We start from the raw sequence: 9,959 nt of genomic DNA, 5'->3' as shown, positions 1-9,959 counted from the left end.
AAGAAGCAGTGGTGAGGAGAGGCCAGTTCGAGCCTTAATTTTTCAAGCAGGGCCTTAAAAACACTCACTAGTTTGAAGTTAAGGGATTACTTCTCCTGCTTTCCAGTTGTTGGGGTGAAATGAAAGACTAATCATTTAAAAGAAAGAACACTGCCTGATGTTTCATCTACTCGCCTCCCTTCACACCTCTAGGACTTCTCTTTTAGTCTTTCCTCTCATTCTCCCTTGCCAGTCCCTACCTACTGCTCTTGTGTCTTGTTGTGGTTCCCAGTTAGACAGTGAGCTTGCTGGGACTGAGTTCTATTTATCTGCATATCTTTGGTGCCTACACAGGCCTGGCACCTGGCACCGGGTGTCCCTTTGACAAATGCATAAAGAGGTATTACAAGCCAAGCCTGCAAACCTTACTTTTGCCAGCTCAAATTTACTCCTTGGTTTTCAGGTCAAATGCTTTTTCTCTTTCCCTTAGAGCTTCAATCATCCACACTTCTGCATCCAAATGGTTTGGGTTTTATACACACAAAAATGCTTTATATTGCTCTTAAGTGACCTCATAACTCTTAAATGCATAAACTGCATATAAAGGGAGAGCAAAAATGAAGACGTTAAAATGTATTAAAATATCCTCATCTATGGTGTATTTGCATTTTTCTTAGGAAAAATATTTTTGAGACATGCAGTGCTTAATTGAATCTGACTGCTCCACTCGGTAGCAACAGGGTGTGGTATCCAGAGGAGCTTCCTGCAAGGAAGCCAGCTGCGCTGCCAAACGCACGGCCAGCAGTCACTGTCCTGGCGCTGGGCGCGTAGACCACTTTGCGCGCCCGTTGTTTGGTTCCCCACCCACCTCTCCAGGCGGGCTGGAATAAGGGGTCGCGCCTTCAGACCTACCTGGAGGATATCTTGCGCGCTGAATGGTGGGGCTGTGGGTCTCTCCAGCGGAGGCTGAGAGCGAAGCAGAAGGAGACGGAGGACTGGGCGAAGCAGCGGCGGTGCTGCTGGACTCCGCTGAGCGTCCAGTCTCAGGGCCGGGGCTGGCCGGGCTGCGCTCTTCCGCAGTGGGCTCTGCGGGCACCCGGAGAGAGAAGAAAGGTCACAGTAAGTCCACGCTGAGTCAGCGGGGCCTGGGCAGGGCGTATTGGGAGTTGGTGGGGGCCTCTAGAAAGGCTACGTTAATTACAAGAAAATTGTAAGGTGACTGGAGTCCTGGAACGGGAAGCATCCCACCACCTTGGGGTACCGAGGAAAGGTTGTCCGTATCAGCCGCGCTCACCGTCCTTTTGTGGCACCCGAACCGAGGCTAAAAAAAGCAAAGCCTGACGGCGCCCAGAAATCGATCCCTCTGCTGCCACAATTGGTTCCGAACTCACGAAGTTAGGAAAACCGAAGAAAGGAAAACACTTGAGGAGAGTTCCGCCCAAATTCGGAGGGTGGGGGGTCAGTGAGTGTGTACGAGAGGGAAATAGTCGTTTTCCAATTCCACCCGCTCCCACCCCTCAAACACAAATTTACACGTTGCATAGGAAATGCACAAGGTCCGGAACGAATGCATGAATGCACCGAGGAATTAAGAAAGTCTGAGCTTTTCATTCTAAATGCTAATGGAGCTTTGCGTCTATTAGCCGCGAGTTTCGGGGTCCAGGGGTCAAGCAAACAAAAGGGCGCAGTGGAAATAGGCCAGCGCTGGAAGCAAGGCAACAGGGCGGAAGGCGTTCGGAGCTGAAGGGGAGGTCGGAGGGAGACCCCCTGCACACAGCGGGAGGTATCCTCGAGGGTGGGCGACTTCTAGGCTCGGCCGTCCGGCGGCCCAGAGGGGCACGCTCCGCGGGGGCCAGCGCGGCTCCGCGGCGAGCGTCTCTGCGCGTTGCTTCAGCGAAACTTAGTAGCTGAAAGCGCAGCTCCGAGGGGCCTGGAGGAAGGATTCCACTGCTGCAAACTCCGGCCTATAGCGCCCCCTTTGTCTGGACCCACTCACAGCTCCAGGGGAGGGAACGTGGAGCCAAAATAAACAAAACCCCAAATCCTCGCAGGTGTGCGGGCTGCGAGGGTCGCGTAACTTTCGCCTCCTGCAGCCCCTGCACCCATGGTTTCCCTGGAGAAGGAGTGGTACCCGGAGTCTTCGGGTCCGGAAAGCCCTCGACCGCCAGGAAAGGCCGGATTCCCTTGACACCCCCAGTCCCAGCCCCAGCCCCTTCCCCAGCCCCAGCGGATCCTACGGAAAGCTTGAGCGAGCTAGCGCAGGCACGGACGGATCTTCCCACGGCCGTAGCTTGCGCTTCCAGCCCTCTACCCCCCGCATCTTCAGTGGGGGTCTCCGGCAACCTCCCAGCCCCTACTCCAGTAGGTGCCCGCAATCCCGCCCTTCCCCTGGGCCTTTTAAGCGGAGCCTTTCTCGGAGGATTGGCCTCTGACTTGCTGGGTGAGGGTCGCGTCTCTTCGAGGAGGGGGCTCTCCTGGAGCACCAGCGTTCGCGGGGAAGAGCCACAACCCTGTTTCCTACCGCGGAGCCGCGCGCCCCTAGGCTTTCTCCCCACACCCTCCCAAACGTCCGGTTACCTAGGCAAAGCCTGCGCGCCTGGAAACACGTTCGGTGGCTCCTGCTCGCGGCCGCCAGGCCCGGAGCACGGAGCCTCGGGGTTGTAAATTAGGAAGAAATAACTACCTCTGTCAAAGCCCCTTTCTTTCTCGTGGGCAGACGAAAGGAACACCCCCGTGTTCCCCTCCCGGTGGTGAAGCGTGTGGAGGAAACCGTGAAGCGCACCATTGTGACCCCGGCTCCTCCGCGGAGTTTCCAACCCTGGGGAGCGGGGGCGGAGGCTGGGAGGGGCGAGAGGAGAGGAGGAGACCGACAGAAAGGGAAAGAAAGACAGAGATTCTCAGAAAGACCGAGCGAGAGGAGACAAACCGCGGGGAGAAATCCTTCAAGCGCTAGGTCCCAGGGAAGGGAGTGGGTGGGGGCGGGGGCGGGGGCGGGCGCGGAGGCTGCTGCGGCCTGAGGCGTCTTTGATGCTCACGTTGGAGCATCTCGTTCAGCTAAGATAACTCGAATACACTCTGACTCCATTCATTATGCCCAGGAGCCGCGTTGGGCAGCTTTCTCTCCCCCCAATTTAGTTCTAGAGAACATTTCTTTGTCGTGGGAAAAGAAGATTCAGGATTGAATTTGCGATGGAATGACTAAACAGGCACCCTGTACCTCTTTCCTGGCACCCCAAGGCTTTGGGACAACAAACAGCCCGAGATTTCTGATTACCAAACTCCCTGCAGTATCCCTTTGGAGCATCTGGAGGCAAAATAAAAAGGCAATCTTCAAGAATGTTCTTTGGAATCAAGGGACAAGTGCTTACACCTCACGACCGCCCCAGGCTCTGGAGGTGCCTTTGGAAGGCCGTCTCCGCAGGCTGCGCCGGCACGAGCGTCTCCTCACCACCCAGAACTTTCATTTCTATTAAGAGTAAAACACTCGGAGCAACTTCTCCAAAAGCGCGAGCTCTGTCGGCTAAGAGTAAAACTCGCCTTTCCCACACCGAGCCAAGCCCGTGGGAGAGGGGCCCCGTCCCCACGCATGTCGGAGCGCGGGGGTCCGCAATGACACCCGATTACCTCCGAAGGGGACAGTGTGCGCCGGCCAGTGGCGACGCCAGGCAGACGTGCCCAGTGGAGCCCCAGGCTCATTTCAATACAATAAGCCGCATTCCTACAACGATGCCCTTTCCTGAGCTCCTCCGGGCGCGCGTGCAGACTCCAGCCGCCGCTGCCCAGGCCCTCTTCCTCCCACGCTACCTCCCGGTCAGCCGGCTCCGAGTCACTCTTAGGTGTATTAACTTGGACCCGCCGGAGCCCCCGATTTTCAGCCGTAGTTAAAAGGCAGGCAAATTACCGCCGTTCGTCCCCGGGGCCGAAACTCCCCGCCGCCGCCGCCGCCGCCGCCGCCGCCGCCGAGAGCATCATTACCATGACAACTAGAGCCGAAATACCCTGAATTACGTCGCGGGAGCTGCGACTGCACAGATCCCGGTCCTGCTCTTTGTTAGAGGCTTTTCGCCCCTTCGGCTGGGGGGGCGGGGGGGGATCCCACGAGCTGCCGGGATCCCCGCGGGTCCGCTACTGGGGAAAAGTTTCAGATGCGAGCCCACCCGCCGCTCCGCGGGAAAGCCGCAGCGAGGAGGTGAGCGGGGGGGGGGGGGGGGAACCCCACACTCAAAGTTGTCCATTTAGGGAGCGACGCTTCCCAAGGTGCCAACTTTTTAGCAAGTCCCCCACTCAGCCGGGCACATCTCAGATACGTACTTGAGTGCTGTGGCGGTTCCGTCTTCAGAGCGAGTTTCTAGAGCGCTGCCCCGAAATCTGCGCCGGGGGAGTCACAGCTGCCTCCCGGAAGGGCTGCGGGGGACGGTCCGGCGGCTCCCAGGGGCGGCGAGCGGCTGGAGGGGCTGCTGCGACCCCGACTCATGGGAGGGCGCCGCCAGGGGTTCCGCCGGCGTCCTGCCTCCGACGCGACCGGGGTGCAAGGGCGCCGCCTCCGGTCCCACCTCCGCGGCCACCGCTGTCAGCGTTGCAAAGGGAGCCCGGGAGGGGCGTCCGGCGGCCGCGCGGCGCTGCACCCGCGAGGGCGCAGGGCGAAAGGGGTGTGAGCGCGCGGGAGAGAGCGGAGTGTGTGTGCGGAGCGCGTCTGCGCCGGGGCTGTGTGTGCGAGTGAGGGAGCGGGTGTGAGCGCGTCTGTGTGTGGGGAGCGGAGGAGGAGCGGGCGCTGGCGGGGCGGGGGGCGGGAGGCAGGAGACTCCGCTCTCCCGGCTGCGCGCTCGCTCGCTCTCTCGGCACGTCATTTATGCCACAGGAACCCTAGCGGCCTCTCCATAGAGTGCCTGGAATGCGAGACGTCAATGTGACGCCATGGGACGCTACGTCACCCTCCTCCTCCCTCCCCTGGCCCAGCCGGTTCCGCGTGTGCGAGGGAGGGTGTGTGTGTGTGTGCGTGTGTGTGTGTGCTTGTGCGCGCGCGCGCGTTCCCCGGCCATTCGCCGGGCGCACAATGGAAACTAGGAGGCGCAGCCAGCCCCAGCCCCGAGGCCTTTCCGACCCGCGCTGGCAGCCCCTTTGCAGTGGCGCTGCTCCCCGGGCACGAGTCTGCGAGCGAGCGCGGCGCCCCGCCCGCGGGTCAGGCGGGACCGCCCAGCTGTCAGGCTCGGGTGGAGCGGAGCTGGAGGAGTGCTGCTGGCGCGCCTCCGAGGCTGCCCCCAGGCAGGCAGCCAGGCGAGGGGGTAAGCGAGAGGACAGCCTTCCGAAAGGGAAGGCTCCGCCAGCCAGCGGCTCCGAGTGACCTGGCAGCGGGCGCAGGAGTCAAGCTCCAGACCAAAGACTCCCTGAGGTGCAGCGGCGCTTACTGCCAGCAGCATTTCTAGAACTGTTTACGTCTGTCCGGCCCTCTGCGCCTAGGCTAGTCCCTGTCCTCCCATCGTTGTCTGGCTGTGTGTTTCACACGGGGATGCAGAGGGCTGTGGGAAGATAAGGTTTTGTTTCTTTATACGTAAGATGTGCATTTTATAACTGGACCCATTGTAACCCAACTAAACGTCCGTCCACCATCCACCGCGCGCGCTGCAGCAGAAACTATTTAAATATGTGTAAAATAGACACACACACACACACACACACACACACACACTTGTTGAACATCTGAGCGGGTCTGACTATTGCAAATGTTCCCCCCGCCCCGCCCTCGTCAGAAACTGAACCCTCAGTTCGCACTTTCACTTTTTGAAGAGGGCCTCCCCTCTCATCTCCCAAATTAAACGTTACGAAATCAATCAACAAGATTTATTAGTCAGTCCCTCCCTAAGGGATTTACTCTGGTCTCCCGGGACACATTTGTCATTAAATGGTGTGCTGAAAGCCTGGGCGACTGTGTGAGGGAGAGCAATTTCTTACTAGAAATGATGAATTTAAGTGTGATTTTTTTTGCCGAAAACACAAACAAAAATTTAGGAGAGTTAAAGGCTCCTGGTTGTCGAAGGTTGCTTCTGAGTGGAAGCATCCTCTTTTCAAGAACTGAATTTTTTGAGAAAATATTTGAGTGAAACAGTGCAGACAGACAGACATGGTTCCCGTGTGTCCGCTTGAATCAGATGTGACATTTTATTTCTTTGATCGGTCACAATCTTAGAGTGTGTGAGGGGGAGGAGCACGGGGGTGGTGATGTAGGAGCGCTTAGTCTAAAGCACAAGTTTCAGAATCGAAGAAGGTTCTAGCCAGTCCCAGAAACTTGAAATCAAAACTAGTATTCTATATCTGACCCAGGGATATTTCTACGCCTCCACGCCCACTTGAGACAGGGTGGGGGGAGGGGACCGTGGGAGGGTGCTCCGCAGGCTGACCCGGCGGGCCCGAGCCGGCCTCTGCGCGGCCGCGGGCTCCAGGCCGGCCTCGGGAGGAAGGAGGGCGCTGCTGCATTGTATCCATTCAGAGGCCGGGGGTGGGGGCAGGGCCCGGAGCCGCGCGGCGCTGACGCACGCGAGGCGCGTGATTGACGCAGGCGATGTTACTAAATTCGGCGGCCGGCCCTGCCCGCCGCGGGCGCGCGCGGCAGATAGCGGAGTAGGTTCCCCTCGGTCACCCCGCCCCTGCTCCATTCAGCGCGGCGCGGGGCGGGGCGAGGCGGGGCGGGGCGGGGCGGGGCGGGGCGCGGCCGGGCGCGCCGGGCGGGGCGGGGCGCGGAGGGGCGCGGCGCGCTGCGGGGCTGGGATCCGGCCGCACCAAATATAGTCGGCACTGGCTATTTTTAGCCTGGACTGGAGCGCGAGCTCGCGGCGTGAGGGGGCGCCCTGACCCCGCCGGGAGTGCGGAGGGGGCGGGGGCGGAGTAGCCATCTTGGACTCGGCTCGACCCCGTCTGGTGACCCGCGACGCGGGTCCGGGCTCGGCGCTGGGGTCGGGGTGAGTGGGTGCGAGCTGGGGGGGAGGGCGCGCGGGCCGCCACCCGAGGGGCGGGGGAGGCGCGGGCGGGGTCCGCGCTGAGGGGCCGCGCGGGCGAGGGAGCGGGGCGCGCGGCCGGCGGGGAGCGCGGTCCTCGGGAGGGTGGTTCCCGCGGGCCGGCGGGCTCGGCCGCCCCGCCACCCGGGGGCCTGGCCACCCGAGCAGCGTGGGGGCGGAGTCGCCCGCGGCCACCACTTCCTGAGAGCCGGGGATACCCCTCCCGGACGTCACGGAGGAGCCGAGGCGGCGGTGGCGGCCCGGGGCTCATCCTGCACTTGCATCACGGGTGCAGCAGCAGCTGCTCTGCTCCTTTGTGGCTTTTTCCCCTGTTGAGTAACTGCTTTGTTAACTGAAAATACCATGACGGGCCAGTGCGATCACCAGCTTCAGACCTCAAAGAAAGTGAAGCTGTCAGGCAAGAAGAGGGAGACTCCCTTAGTCGGCTGCGATGGTATCTGGTGGGTGGGTGTGTAGAGAAGCACTTGACAATTTCCACGTATTCTTGCCTAACTCTTCACCCCCAAGAAGGTTTAAAAATACTTTTATTTCCATGCAGTAAAAATTTCAAGAGTTCTGCACCCCACCCATTCCCCCTTCAATTTGAAATCTCATGCCGAATTGGAGTCGCACTAAAGCAGAGACCCTAAAATTAGGTGCAGTTTTTAGGAAACAGGACACCTTTCAACGAATTTATTTAATAAGCTACATTTTCTAAATGTTCATCTATAAAAGGTCCTTGCCCAATTAAGGTAGTTATAAAACTACTAACCAAGTTTGTTCCTATCAGTTGGGCTCCCTCAATTTTAAACTTGTATCTTTGTTTACCTTGAATTAAAAATAATTCTCTTCCTTGCTGAATATCTCTAGGTAAAGCATTTCTCTCTGCGTAGGTGTATCTTTCTGGACATCTATGTTGGTTAATTTTGTGCTTCCCTGTCTCTCACCTTCTTACATCTTCCCTTCCAGAGTATGGTCACATCTTTGTTTCTTGATGACCATTAGGCTCAGAGCTGTTGTCCGATTGCCCTGAACCAGTCAGCTGGCATACTGCTTCTCTGAGTAGGAAGCTGGACTGTGTTGGAGAGGTTCCAGTGGTCAATGATAAGTGGCAACATTTTTGCACTCAAATGGAAAGTCTTGGAAGCAGAGACAAGGCTCTGTTACAAACTGGGACACCATCCTCTGCTTAATCCTAGGTCCCAAAACATATGCAATTCTTTAGGTAACCTCAAATGGAATGAATCATTCTCTTCTCTTTTTCAAATTAATGTCTGTTGTTCTATAACGTTACAAAACTCTGGTTTACTAAAAGTCAGGCATAATATTCTGTAGGGCATATGTATTACTATTTCAATGACCTAAATTACCTTTCGGATGACTATTTTTTATTAGATGAAAGTTAATACTTTATAAATCTCTCTCTTTGGGAAGTCAAGTAGAATAAGACTATCTTAATCTATGAAATGTTGACAGTTTACCAGGTTTTGCTCTTTTTCTAGAAGACGGACATTCATGTGTCGCCTAGATTATATAAACAAAGCAAAGAAAGTAGTTCCTGCTTTCGTAATATTTATGGCAGCCAATCTGTTAAAGACTCTTTCTATGAAGTAACTATTACAGGTTCACTAGATAGTTAACTTTTATTTTATTTTGGTTTTGTAGGTATAATCTGTTTGCAAGAACGACTCTTTCTCTTAGAAAATTAAATATGCATAATTGGGGAAATTTATTGTGTGTGATATAAAGCAATTGCTTTAACAAAGTGGGACTTAAACAGTTGCTTCAAATGCTCTTCTGATTAAGCAATGACATAAATCTTGTTGATTTTGCTAATATGTAAAGAATGAAAGAATGATGACAAGTCATTAATGCAAAGATTGGGTGAACAAAGGTAAAATAAAAATTTCAAGCCAGAAGTTAACTAAGGTGAATATAGGAAAGAAAGGTAAAAAAAAAAATTGTGTGTAACTTCAAGTTTCTAGAATCAGTGTAGAAGTTCTATACTGTATTTAAGATATGTATATAAAATTTAGTAACTTGAGCTACGTTGACTTACATACTTAAGTGTATGGGCTCAGGAATGTGGGAGTATTATAGTAGTTTTCTATCTGATCTACCCGCATGCTATCCCTTCTATATTAATTCTATTATTTCCAGAATAATCTTACTGAAATAGAGCTTTTGTTATTACACTCCCGGGCTCAAAAGTCTTCAGCAGTTGGACCTTGTCTCTACAATAAAACACCAAAGCCTCTACATTGTGGCCTCTTAATTTCCACAGGATTTTTCTGTTCTAGTCTAACTGATATCCTCACTGTTCTTCAAACATCCTTTTACCCTCCCACATTTATTCATAGTTTTCCTTTTTATGGCATTTCCTTCTTCCCCTTCTCTGCTTATTGAAATTTTACCCTTCCTCTAAAATTAGCTCAAGAAATTAACTCAGGTTGTGCTTTAGTCTTTCATAAAGTCCTTATTTTACTGCCTTGTTTTTGTGCTCTTGTGTTCATTGCTTATTCGTCTATCAAACTATAAGCTTCAGAAGCATGCCTCACACATCTTTGAGATTTTTGTGGCAACTAAGTTTAACGTAGATAGAAAATATCCATAAAATATTCCCCCATTTAAATTTTGAATTAATAATATAAGTAACAAATTGTATGAATGGATGTATATGAGATCATACATTAGTTGTTTTCTTTACCTGAACTTTTGATACTTGTGATCAAACATACCTTGTCAAGTGCCTGCCACAAGTCCAGACAGCTGCATGGTGATACAAGGAAATTGCAGTTTGGCTTGTACCTGTAATGTCTGTGTAGGAAGATTTGCTATGATTTTTTTTTTCCTGGTAGACTTTTGGTTTGACTCTCGTTCTACCCTTTTTCCCCTCCCTCTGTTTCTACTTTCTCTTAGGCTATTTCTTCTCATAAACTGGATGTTGTAGGCTAGTTAAATGCTAAAACTTTGGGGAAAATTTCTTAAGGT

The sequence above is a fragment of the Miniopterus natalensis genome, chromosome 12, assembly GCF_054644295.1.
Source record: "Miniopterus natalensis isolate mMinNat1 chromosome 12, mMinNat1.hap1, whole genome shotgun sequence".
Taxonomy (NCBI): domain Eukaryota; kingdom Metazoa; phylum Chordata; class Mammalia; order Chiroptera; family Miniopteridae; genus Miniopterus; species Miniopterus natalensis.
Note: the sequence above shows the minus strand (reverse complement) of the source record.